Here is a 9,798-nt window from a genome sequence, read left to right as displayed (position 1 = left end):
TTTGAAAATGAAAGGGAGAGCTAGTTAATCATTATGCCAGGGCAACAGGTATGAACAGAGATGGTGCCAGAAGAACCAGGATGTATGGTCATCCTACTTTTATACCCATTACATTCTTAAACTTCTTGAAGACTGCGTAGAACTTTGGTTTACGCGGTTACGACTCTTGATGTTTACTATATTAGAAGTTCATACTGGAAATGGAGACGATCATTCTTCACAATCTATCACAGAAACAACCAAATACTACATGTTCTCACATATAAGTGGGACCTGAACATTTCACAAAACCAGGGAGGGACCAACAGTTACAGGACATTGCCAGGGGTGGGAGGAAATGGAGAGCCCATGTAACCACAAAGGGTATCTGATCCTAAACTAGGAGAAGTGAATTATACCCTGCACCTTTATAATAAAATTAAGTAAAAAAAAAAAAAAGTTAATGCTGAGAAATTTTTGAAACATTTATTAATTCATTTTTAAATAACTAAAGTTTAGTTGAAATGTAGAATCTGAAACTTTATATACCGGCTGTTTTATATGAACATGGATAATATATTTGTGTATAAATAACTTTATTTTTCCAAACAAAAATACACTAGTGAAAAGAGTGGCATTGCTTTATACTTTTGCAAATCTCTCTAGTATCTGCTTAATAAAATTTATTTGGATTCTCGTATGTACTACATTTAATCTGTTGCAATACACTGTTTAGTTTTAAAAATATAAATAAATATGATTAATTAAGATAAGAATCATCAATGTAGGCTTAAAAAAAGTGAAAATGTAAAGAATAGGATATTTTGATTGTCAAGTTATCATCCTACTGATTGGCTATAAATTACATAGGAAAAATTATAATTTTATAGTAGAAAACCCTGTGGACCCCATCTTAACCAAGTTGGCATCCCCCAAATGGCCAACTGACATCCCATGCTCGGATGTGGTACCCGAGGTCACAACATCACTGATGCTGTACTTCTGCCAACAGACTCAGAACCTGCATCTCATCACTAGGAACCTCACACATTGTTGCCGCTCTGCAATGCAATTAACCAAAAACTATCTGTATACCCTAAAGCTATTGAAATAAAAAGAAAAAAATAAAGACATTATACAAAGCAACTGATCCAGACTCTTTAAAATATCACTGCCATGAAAGACAAAAGAGAAAAAAAAAAAGCCTGGAAGCTGTTCTCTATTAAAGGAAACTAAACAAGACATGGCAGTTAAATGCAGTGCAAGCTCCTGATTTGGACCCTGAACAATTAGCAAATTGTAAGTATGCATTCTATAATAGATCATTACATTGAATTTGTGTTAAATTTTACACACTTGAACATTACATTATGATTGTATGAAAGAATATTCTTATTTTCAGTAGATACTGATGTGTTGGGGTAAAGAAGGATAATGCCTGCAACTCTTTCTCAAATGGCTCATGAAAAAATTAATATGCATAGGTGATAGATAGATAATAAAGCATATATGGCAAAATAAATTGATGAATCTGCTTGGAAGGTGAGAAGGAGTTTCTTATGCTATTCTTACAAGTTTTCTGTGAAAAATTATTTCAAAATAGTTAAAAATGATAATTTATTTGTTTGTTGTTGGTATATAGGAATGCACAATCCCATTCACAATAGTCAGAAAAAAAATCAAATACCTTGGCATCTTCCTAACCAGGGATGTGAAAGACCTTTACAATGAAAACTATAAAACATTGCTCAAAGAAATCAAAATGACACAAACAAATGGAAAAATATTCCATGCTCATGGATTGGAAGAATCAACATTGTTAAGATGTCCATCCTACCCAAGGCAATATATAGATTTAATGCGATACCCATTAAATTGCCAGCAGCATTCTTCTCAGATCTGAAAAAGACAATACAAGAATTCATATGGAAACATAAATGACCATGAATCACCAAAACAATCCTCAGCAAAAAAAAGCAGAGCAGGAGATACCACACTTCCAGACTTTAAACTCTGTTATAAAGCTACAATAATCAAAACAGCCTGGTATTGGTACAAGAACAGGCATATAGACCAATGGAACAGTATAGAGAATCCAGAAGCAAAGCCTCAATTTCTCAACCAACTCATCTTCGACAAAGTCTCCCCCACCAATGACTGGGGAGAGGAGAACCTATTCAGTAAATGGTGCTGGGAAAACTGGCTGCCCACATGCAGAAGACTAAAACAAGATCCCTACCTATCACCATACACAAAAATCAACTCTAAATGGATCAAAGGCCTAAATGTAAAACCTCAAACTATAAGAACCTTAGAAAATGCAGGAGACACCCTTACGGAAATTGGAACTGGCAACCAATTCCTGATCAAAACCCAAGTGCCCGTACCATAAGAGATAAGACAGACAAGGTACCTCATCAAACTGACAAGCTTCTGCAAAGCCAAAGAAACCATCAAGAGAGCGGGGAGACAGCTCACAGACTGGGGCAAAATATTTGCCAACTCTATGTCTGACAAAGGCCTAACATCTAGGATCTACAAGAAACTCAAATGTGCCAAAAAGAAAAAAACAAACAGCCCCATTACAAAGTAGGCAAAAGATATGAATAGATGGTTCTGGGGGAAGGACATACAAGCAGCCAACAGATACATGAAAAGATGCTCAGTCTCACTAGTCATCAAAGAAATGCAAATTAAAACTGCATTGAGATACCACCTGACTCCAGTCAGGATGGCTATCGTCAATGACTCAAAAAACAACAGATGCTGAAGAGGAATCGGCAAGAAGGGAACACTTCTACACTGTTGGTGGAAGTGTGAACTAGTGCAGCCTCTGTGGAAAAAGGTGTGGCAATTCCTAAAAGATCTAAAAATTGACCTTCCATACGACCCTGCAATCCCCCTACTGGGAATATACCCAGAAGAACTCAAAGCACTCTATAAAAAAGATACCTGCACACGTACGCTTATTGTAGCATTGTTCACGGTAGCAAAAACATCAAAACCGTGCTGTCCATCAAAAGAGGACTGGAAAAAAATATGTGGTACGTATACATGATGGAATATTATGCAGCCATAAAGAAGGACAAAATCATGAACTTCACAGCAACCTGGATGGACTCAGAGTCTATAATACTAGTGATCTTTTACAGAAACAAAGAACTGAGTATCACATGTTCTCACACAGAAGCAGACCTTGAACAATTATTGTAATACTATAAGAAAAGGATTGGCAGTAGCAGGAAACTGCCAGGAGGGTAGCAGGGAAGCGGGATTAGCAGTAGTGGGAACCTGCCTGGGGAAGAGGGGGCACACCTCATTAACAAGAGTACCTGCATAATGAACGTTTGTATACTTATCCCTGAATTGTACCCCACACCTTTAAAATAACAAAATTTAAAAAAAATAATTTAGAATTTTAGAAATTCAATTAATATTTCTGGCAATCATAATTTTAAAGATTTATGGAAATGAACAAAGACATTAATGAAGAATTTGCCCTGATGCCTTTCTGAAATTTCTAATTTTAGAAATATAAAACAAGGAGAAGGAAAAAAGAGCTCATGGTGGAATTAAAATAATTCTGTTATTTATTAGCCCATTTTCTGAAATGAAAAATTTTTATAACAATACAAAATTCTACTTATAATCAAAATATACCTATCTAGGACACAATCTAAAAGGGACTCACAGTTTTATAACAATTAATAATCTTTCCAAATCATCAAGGATATAGTGAAATTTGGTGCTTACAGTGCTTTAAGTACCTGTTAAAAAAATTTTTTTAATGGAAACTCAGAAACCCAAATTTTTGCATGTGTGCATTACAAATAAAATAGGTGACTTGTGATTTAGTGCTTAAATATGTAAATATCAGTAGTATAATGCAAGCCACATAAGTAATTTTTATTTTTCTACTATCCATATTTTTAAACAGTAAAAAGAAACATAGAGTTAATTTTAGTGATGTTTTATTTAACCCAATATATCCAAAATATTACCATTTAAGCATGCAATCAATATAAAATGATTAATATTTTACATTCTTTTGGAACTAACTCTGGGAAATTTGATGTGTATATACACTAGTAGCACATCTCAGTTCAAACCAGTCAAATTTTTTTCAAAAATATTACAACCCTGGGGTACATGTGAGGATTTGTTACATAAGTGTATTGCATGAAGGCACAGTTTGGGCTTCTGATAAGCCTTCTCCCCCTCCCCTGCAGTAGTGGGCATGGTACCCAGTGGGTGGTCTTGTATCCCTCATCCTTCCTGCCTGCCTCCTTTAGCAGTGTCCAGGGTCTATTGTTCCTGTCTTTGTGACCATGTGTGCCCAATGTTCAGTGCCCACTTAGAAGTGAGAACTTTTGGTATAATTGCTTCTGTGATAAGTTACTTTGAATAGTGGTCTCCAGCTGCATCCATGTTGATGCAAAGGGCATAATTTTGTTCTTTACAGCTGTGTATTCCATTGTGTATACGTACCACCTTTTCTCTAGTCCACCTTCAATAGGGATCTGGAATTGGCTATTTATTTATTGCTTTTGTCAATAGTGCTGCAATAAATATACAAGTGCATGTGTCTTTTTGGTAAAGTGATTTGTGTTCCTTTGGGTATATTCCTAGACGTGGGATTGCTGGGTTGAATGGTAGCTCTATTTTTAGTTCTAGGAGAAATCTCTGAATTGCTTCCCAAAAAGGTTGAACTAGCTTACATTCCTACCAACAGTATAGAAGTATTCCCTTTTCTCCGCAGCTTTGCCTACACTTGCTTTTATTGTTTTATTTTTTTTTAATGATAGCCATCCTGACTGATGTGACATGGTATCTCATTGTAGTTTTCATTTCCATTTCTCTGATAATTAGTGAAACTGAACACCCTTTCTTTCTTTTTTTTTTTTTCCTTTCTTTTTTTGGCTGCTTGTATGTCTTCCTTTGAGAAGTACTTGTTCATGTCCCTTGCCCACTTTTTAATTGGGTCATTTTATTCTCCTGTCAATTCTTTTGTGTTCCTTATAGATCTTGGTTGTTAGGCCTTGGTCAGGTGCACAGTGCGCAAATATTTTTTCCCATTCTGGGAGTTGTCTGTGTACTCTCTCTATGGTTTCTTTTGCTGTACAGAAGTTTTATAGCTTGATGAATTTGTCAGTTTTAGAATTTGCTGCATTTGCGTTTGAGAACTTGGCCATGAATTAACTCCCTGTGCCTATGTTAACGAAGATGCTGCTTAGGTTTTCTTCTAATACTCTTATAGTTTGAGGTTCCACTTTCAAGTCCTTAATCCATTTTTAGTTAATTTTTCTATGGTGACAGGCAAGGGTCCAGTTTCATTCCTCTGCATGTCAGATTATCCACATTTCAAGTAGTCAACAGACACATGTGACCAGTGGCTACCATTCTGCACAGAGCAGGTATAAATAATGGTGAGGGTTTCTCACATAAAAATGATACAAATGCAATGTATGGCTTAGAAATAGTTTCATTATCTTTGAAATGCAAATACATTTTTGTTGATAATAGTAACAACTCAAGTTTGCTAAGCTTGTTATTCTCCTAAGTATTTCATAGGACAATGATCTTCTGCAAAATTCACCTTCACTATGATTATTTTCTCAGAGTCTCCAGGGGTGTCTTGTCTGTGGTCACAGCCAATGCTTTCTTCAAACTTGATCGAGAAGCCACTTGAAAGGAAGCATCGTCACAGCCAGAAGTTGTGTTTTCCAGTACATGCTAATTTTGCAGCGTACGGATCAGAAAGGGAACCACCATTCACTCACAACTCATTGTGGCAGCTCCACAGTGTGTGCTCCCCCAAGATGTAAACAATGTCCCTCTCCAAACTTTGTCTTTGCTCATGAAAACAGCACTTTCAACTTCTACCCAAAGCAAAACTCCCCAGGAGGCTCTGATTTAATCTGAGATCAGGGAAGAGACTACAAGTTGCCTTCCATTGCATTTGTTTCTAGCACCTAGGTTCCCACATGTAAAACTTCCTCAGACTTCCTGCAGCCCAAAACAAAAGTCCTCATACCAGTCAAACCAAGAAAATGAGGCTCTTCTTAGACTTGTCCTACCAGTTTCCATAAGCTGTTTAGTCATGCCTGAGTATCAGCAGTAAGGTCAATTCAGTTTGAAACTGAGATTGCTGCCGTGGAAGGATTGACATGCAAGTTAAGATAACTCAAATGCAGAGATATATGGAAATAAACCTTACTTCACGTGGTAGATATTTTCTTGAAACTTTCCTATACATCGATAATGTGTACATTCACTCTAGTTCAAATGAATTATAGAATGGTAAGTGTTGGATGTGCCTGGGAGAGCATCTTATAATCCATCTTCTCTCATTTTCCACATCAGCAGAGTGACTTGACCAGTATGAGCTTGCTAACTTGAAATACATATGGTGTCCAACTTCTGGTTTAGGGGAATTTTCATTACATCCATTGCCTAGCGGAGTTTGCTATCTTAAAGACTCATCCAGCGAATAATCAAAGAAGGGTGGGTATAGGGGGCTCTTTAGTGTGTCATTTAATGGGGGGGGATAAAACAAAATCCAGAGATTAGAACCAAGAATGCTCCATCTAAGTCCCTGTCATATATGGGCTGCCCTCGGCATTTTATACATGGCACAAAGCAGAGGAACTTGACTGTATTGTTTGTCTTATTCCAGATGTGGTTGAGTACTATCAACAAGGTCATTGGTTGTTTTATATGTAAAGTTCTAGGATGGAATATGAAACTGGGACCCTCCTGGATTTTTTTTTTTTTTTTTTTTTTGAGTTGGAGTCTCACTCTGTCATCCAGACTGGAGCGCAGTGGCCGCTCCCGGCCACCGCAGCCTCGACCTGCTGGGCTCCAGCGATCCTTCTGCCTCAGCATTCCAAGTAGCCGTAATTACAAGGGCGCGCTACCACGCCCGGCTAATTTTTTGATGTATTGTAGAGATGAGGTCTCGTCTGTCCAGGAGGGTCTTGAACCCGCGGGCTAAGGCAATCCACTCACCTCAGCCTCCCAAAGGCGCGGGATTACAGGCTGAGCCACCGAGTCTGGCTTCCTCCTGGAATTTTTAAGAGATTTTTTAAGATTGAAGAATATTCTTAAAATATGTGCTGCATTCTTCTCTCAGCAATTCATTTTCTTTTTTTTCTTTTCTTTTAAAGATGTGGGGTACAATTCAGGATTAGGTATACAGTGATCATCATACAGATAAAGTTTGGGTCTCTCTTTGGAATGTTCAATTGTTTATTTATTATTTACAGTGTTAGAAGCACTAAGATAAACTCCAAGTACCCAGACTGGAAAAGACATTTTTCCCTGATGCTTGTGCAGGAACATAAAATAAGAACAGACACGATGTCAGTGTTGTCTATGATAAAGGTGCAGGAAAGAGATATCTAATCCAGAGAAAGCTTCCTGGCAGTAGTGAGGTCTAAGCCAAGGCATTAAGTATGAGTTGTAATTAGCTTAAAAGGGGGAGGAGGTGGAAGGGGATGGCAAAGGAGTAGAAGATAAAGAACGTCAAGGTGAAGAATCAGAAGGAAAAGTGCCTGTGCCTCAGATGACCCAGAAGTGAGAAAACACGTGTTCAAAAACTAAACAGTTGCAGGGAGAAGTACTAAGAGAAGAGGCAGGTGAGATACACATGAGCCAGAGGAGGAAAAGCCTTGAAGAATATTAATGATCTAGACTTCATTGTGAGGGGAATAGAGAATACTGAAGGGTTTTTAATAACTTGTGACAAAGTCTAATTTGCATTTCACAGAGATCGTTGAATGAATCAGAGGAAGAAGAGAGATCCATTAATTAGCAGTTGCAGCCATTCCAATAATAAAATATAAGTGTCTGATCTAGGATGATTGTAACAGAGACTGGTAAGAGCAGCAAAGGTCAGATTTAACAGGCAAAAGAGGAAGATTTGAAGGATTTGGTGACCAACTGGAGGTCAAGGCAGGGACCCATACCACACAGAATTAGCAAAACACAAGGGCAAGAATTAAGCATGTCTCATTCACCCTTGATTCCCCCATTGCCTAGCAGACTGCCAAGTTTGACAGAGTGTGAAATGAATGTTTGATAAATGGATGAGTGAATAAGGATTTACTGACTAACTGACTGACTAAATGAATTCATTAATTAAAAAGTAGAGGAATTGAGGGGAGCAGTGAAAACAAAAAATGAATATTGCTTAAGAAGAAGAAAGCTTGACTTGAACAATTTAAAAATTCCCATCTAGGTTGAGATTTCTTTGCGTTCTGAATCATGACTTGAGGGATTTAGTTAAAGCAAACAGTAAAGATTTGACTCAATGAGTTGATTGCTCTAAAGATAATGCACACAAACACACACGTGCATGTACACACACACACACACACACACACACACACACACACACACACACACACACACTCAAGTAAAACTGCATTGTTAAAAGTTAATACTATGTAAAAAATGTTCATTAAGTAAAAATAGTCATGTGATAAAACTTATTCCAGCCAGGCAAGGTGACTCATGCCTGCAATCCCAGCACTTTGGGAGGCAGAGGTGAGAGGATTGTCTGAGTCCATGGGTTCGAGACCAGCCAGGGCAACATGGTGGAACCTCGTCTCTACAATAAATCAAAAAAACAAACAAAAAAATCAGCCAGGGCTGGGCTCGGTGGCTCAGCCTGTAATCCCAGCGCTTTGGAAGGCCAAGGTGAGTGGATTGCCTGAGCCCATGGGTTCGAGATCCACCTGGGCAACTTGGCGAGACCTCATCTCTACAATACATAAAAATTAGCCGGGCATGGTAGTGCATGCCTGTAGTTCCAGCTACTTGGAAGGCTGAGGCGGAAGGATCTCTGGAGCCCAGCAGGTCGAGGCTGCAGTGGCCAGGAGTGGCCACTGCACTCCAGTCTGGGTGACAGAGTGAGACTCCAACTCAAAAAAAAAAAAAAAAAAAAAAATCAGCCAGGCCTGGTGGCACATGCCTGTGGTTCCAGCTACTTGAAAGACTAGGATAGAAGGATCACCTGAACCCAGCAGGTTGAGGCCGGGGTGGCTGTGAGCGTGCCACCGCACTTCAGGCCTGGATGATTATTTCTCATAGAAATGTACAAGCAGGAACTCACGCAAGAAGATCATATGAACTATTTGTTGCATTAACAGCAAAAATTCCTTAATTCATGATACAATCTAGAGAAGAAAAGAATAAACTGCCTGACTTGGTGGCTCAGCCTGTAATCCTGCACTTTGGGAGGCCGAGGTGAGTGGATTGCCTGAGCCTGAGGGTTCGAGACCTGCCTGGGCAACTTGGCGAGACCTCATCTCTACAATAAATAAAAAAATTGGCCAGGCGTGGTAGCACACACCTGCAGTTCCAGCTACTTGGAAGGCTGAGCAGAAGGATCTCCGGAGCCCAGCAGGTCGAGGCTGCAGTGGCTAGGAGCATGCCACTGCACTCCAGTCTGGGCGACAGGGTGAGACTTCAACTCAAAAAATAAAAAAAATAAAAAGAAGAAAAAACTGGGTTTGGTGACTCATACCTGTAATTCCCGCACTTTGGGAGGCCGAGACTGGAGGATCACTTGAGCTCAAGAGTTTGAGTCCAGCCTGGGCAACATAGTGAGACCTCACCTCTGCAAAAAACAAAAAACAAAAAAGTAGTTGGGTGTGGTAGTGTGTGCTTCTAGTTCCAACTACTCAGGAGGCTGAGGCAGAAGGATCACCTAAACCTAGGAGATTGAGGTTGCAGTGAGCTGCTAGCATGCTACTGCACTCCAAGCTGGGTGACAAAGTAAGATTCTGAGTTGAAATTTTTAAAAAATAATTTTAA

Source organism: Carlito syrichta, unplaced genomic scaffold (genome assembly GCF_000164805.1).
Source record: "Carlito syrichta isolate Samal-C Ts95f unplaced genomic scaffold, Tarsius_syrichta-2.0.1 Scaffold302715, whole genome shotgun sequence".
In the NCBI taxonomy this organism is placed as follows: domain Eukaryota; kingdom Metazoa; phylum Chordata; class Mammalia; order Primates; family Tarsiidae; genus Carlito; species Carlito syrichta.
The sequence above is the reverse complement of the archived record's forward strand: the minus strand, read 5'-3'. Positions refer to the sequence as shown.